Raw genomic sequence first — 4,388 nt, forward strand, 5'->3', positions numbered from 1 at the left:
AGGTAAATGATGTCTACCCGAACCTCGGACCAGTCTTCCACATAATTTATCCTGAGCGCCTGGGTGCCATTTGACTATTATTAATTTAAATCTTAAGTATTTCGTAAAAATAACTATATGCACACTAACCTTGTGCAGAAGTGATAGGTGGACGATAAATATTTAAGACAAGAAGCGATTAGAATCTTTTGAAATGTGCTGCTCTAAAATAATGTCGAATATTAGGTGGACATCTCGATTCTAAATTCAGAGAAAATGGTAGTAAACTATAGGAAAAGACGGGTGATGTATAATTTGCACAGGAATGAAGAGAGAAGAATAAGATTGGAATACCAGGAAAGAAGAGCTCCGATTAAAAACGGCGAAAGGCAGGGATATAGTCGGTCGCCTTAACTGTTCAACGTCGAAGAAGCATTGACAGAAAAGAAAGAAAAGTTGGTGGGATTAAAATTCAGGGTCGAAGAATGTCAATGATAAAATTCGGTTATGACATTGCTGTCTTCAGTGAAACGGAAACACAATTACACGGTATTTTGGATGAAATGAAGAGTCTGATGAGTACAGAATATGGAATTAGAGTAAACCGGAAAAAGGCAGAGGTAATGAGATGTAGCAGAATTGAGGATAGAGACAATGTTAACATCTAAATTGGTGGCTCTGCACTCGACGAAGTTGCGGAACTCTACTACCTTAGAAGTAAAGTAGCCCATGACATACGAAGCACGAAAGACATGAAAAGCAGCCTGGGACAGGCAAAGAGGGCATTCATGGCCAAGACAAGCTACTGAGAAAGAAGTTTCTGTACATGTACATCTGTAGCGCAGTATTGTGTGGTTCTAAATCGTGGACAGCGGTAAAATCGTTACAGAAGAGAATCGAAGCTTTTGAGATGTTGTGTTACAGAAGAAGGATGAAAACTAGGTCCACTGATAAGGAATGAGAAGGTTCTCGACAAAATTGGCGAAGAAAGAAACAGATGGGGAACACTGACAAGAAAGGGACAGGATGATAGGATTTGTGTTACGACTATAGGGAACTGTTCAAATAGTTCAGATGGCTTTGAGCACTATGGGACTTAACATCTGAGGTCATCAGTCCCCTAGAACTTAGAACTACTTAAACCTAACTAACCTAAAGACATCACACACATCCATGCCCGAGGCAGGATTCGAAACTGCGACCTTTGCGGTCGCACGGTTCCAGACTGAAGCGCTTAGAACCGTTCGGCTACAGAGGCCGACAGAGGGAACTGTAGACAGTAAAAACTTCAGAGGAGAGATTAGAATACATCCAACAAATAACTGAGGGCGTATGGAGATGAATTTATAATTGACCATATCGGATCTGGCAGAAGCGGAAAAGATGATATCGGTTAACTAACGTACAGGTAGTGACTCAATGGAGAGAGAACAGCTTCATGATAAAACTTTACTATGAGATTCTCAGGCATCTTGGCATAAATAAATTGGTAATTGTTTGAAGAGTAGGTGATAATTACGTAATAAATGTAGAGGGTGACCAAGGTTTGGTTATAGCAGGCAGGTTGAAATGCATGTGGGGTGCAGCAGTTACTCAGAGATGAGGAGACTTTCACCGGAAAGGTTATTGCAGTGTTCGTAATCAAGACCACAACAAAATAAACAACGAGAAAAATTCATTTTGTAACCTGATAACCAGTTCTCATAAACATGAAATGGGATTTTTTCACTTTTCTCGTGGATTCGGGTCGTGGGGGAAGGGCGCTTTTTGATTGTAGTTTCCTTTCTGGCGTGGAGATTCCTTCTCATTGACACTAGCAAATAACCAAACATCAACAAGATTGTATTCAAGATAGGAAAATTGTTTTTCACATTTGCTTACCGCCAGCACTCAACAAATAACGCAATACACACGGATGGTGTCTGTTCTTACGGATATGTTTGTCCGAAAGAACTAACGCCATCCATATATAATATACAGGGTGAATCATCTAAAACTTACGCCACAAATATTGCGGAAATGGAAAGAGCTACTGATGTGAGGTCTTCACAGAATGGATTGGTAGTAAGGGGCTCGTATTATTTTCCAATACAAATATTGTAATAATACTTAGTAAGTGTATTTTTTGTACAAGACGCACTTTTTTAAATGGAACAATGCCTATTGACATTGACAAATTAAAGTAGAGTAAATTAGAATCTCAGTTGTGTGCTTCAGAATTATAGTGCAAGAAATTTACGAGATATCTTATTGTGAAAAGTTTCCACGTCCACACTTGTTTATACCATTCGACCTGCGGAGTTTCGGGGTGTGATGTTGTTATGTTTGCTCATTTTATGCTTGTGTGCTTCTTAAGTGCATTGCGACTTATTAGACAATTTGCCTGCGCCAGTTTCTACGCCTGTATATTTTATTTTTCTATGGGAAAAGCTGAAAGACGTGAATGGACGATGGGATTGCATGGTAGGCAAGCGCGTAACCACTCAGCTAAGCAGGGGGACCCACGGCCTGGTATACCGTTGAAACGTGCACTTCTGGTCTATTGACAATCCCCGTTGGCTTCGTCAGGTGGAACACCAGCGTCTGTAAGTGTGATCGTGTGGTGTGAGATAGTGAACCATCAGCTCAGGGGTCCGTGTTTCAAGAGATGAACGCACACAAGTATCGCAGTCTCCTAACAGACCATCTGCCACGGATGCTCGAAGACGTTCCTCTGCCGACTAAGAGGATCTGTAGTACCAACACGATGGCTGTCCAGCCCATAGCGCACGAAGGACTACAGCATGTCTTCACGTACTGTTTCCAAGTCTTTGGATTGGACTCAGAGGAGCTGTATCTTGGACGGCCCGTTCGCCAGTTTCGACGCCTGTATATTTTATTTTTCTGTGGGAAAAGCTGAAAGACGCTGTCTATAAAGACATCTCAGCTACACCCGATATATGCAGCCTGCTGAAATGCTAGAAAATGCGCAACAGTCGTCCATATCAGACTGCAAACATGGATAGCGCTGCCGGTGCTCATTTCGAACACAACCTGTGAGAGTCAGTTGTCTCGTTACTGGTCAGAATTCACATAACCAGTGTAAGCACGTGTGTTGTTGTTTAGTGTGTGCTACCACAGGTACTGTACAAGTGTGCGTTGCCTGGCTAACAATACGAGCCTCTGGCTAGCAATTCACTCTGTGAAAACAGCAGACGAATAGCTTCTTCCAGTTCTGCAACGTCTGCGGTGAAAGTTTTTGGTTACTCACGTTGTACATACGTCTGAGGGCGTTACGATATTTTCTCCTCGTACAGGCCTTTAATGTACTCCTTCCACCCACCTACTCTCTCTTCTGCATTTGAAAGTGGAATTCCTGACTCTTGGTGTTGACAACATTGATTTTAATTTCACCACAGGTTTTTTAGCTTTTCTATATGCTGAGTCAGTTCTTCTGACAATCATTTATTTGAGATTTCTTCACAATTTTCATGCAGCCATTTTGTCTTAGCTTCGCTTCACTTCCTGTTCACTTCCTTCCTCAGCTACTTGTATTTGTGTATTCCTAAATTTCCTTGAACATTTTTGTACTTCCTTCTTTCATCGATCAGCTGAAGTATTTCTTCTATTAACCATGGTTTCCTCGCAGTTATCTTCTTTGTACTAACGTTTTTCTTTCCAACTTCTGTAATTGCCCTTTTCAGAGATGTCAATTCCTCTCCAACTGTACTGCTTGCTGAGCTATTCCTTATTGCTGTAGCAATAGCCTTAGAGAACTTAAAGCTTGTCTAGTCACTCCTTAGTACCTCTTTATCCCACTTCTTTGCGCATTGATTCTTCCTGGATAATGTTTTTGGATTCCTGGGTACACCTTACAATCCAACATCTGATTTTGGAATGTCTGTCTGACCATGTTGTAGTCTAAATGAAATCTTCCCCGTATCACATAGTCTTTTCGAAGTATACCTCCTGCTCTTGTGATTCTTGAACAGAATATTCTCTATTGCTAGCTGAAATTTATTATATAACTCAATTAGTCTTTCTCCCTGTCATTCCTTGTCCCAAGCCCATGTTCTCCTGTAACCTTTCCTTCCACTCTTTTCTCTACAACTGCATTCCAGACCCCCATAAATATTAGATTTTCATATCCCTTTACGTACTGTATCACTATTTATCACCATATACCTTTTCTACCTCTTCATCTTCAGCTTGCAACGTCGGCATGATAACCTAAACTATCGATGCCTGTGTTGGTTTGTTTTCGATTCAGATAAGAACAACGCTATTATTAAGCTGTTCATAGTAAGACTCTCTTCGCCCTACTTTCCTTTTCATAACGAATCTTACTACCGTTATACCATTTTCTGCTGTTGTCGATATTACCCTATACTCATCAGACTAGAGATCCTTGTTTTCGGACGTCCACTGTG

The sequence above is a fragment of the Schistocerca cancellata genome, chromosome 2 (assembly GCF_023864275.1).
Source record: "Schistocerca cancellata isolate TAMUIC-IGC-003103 chromosome 2, iqSchCanc2.1, whole genome shotgun sequence".
NCBI lineage: Eukaryota > Metazoa > Arthropoda > Insecta > Orthoptera > Acrididae > Schistocerca > Schistocerca cancellata.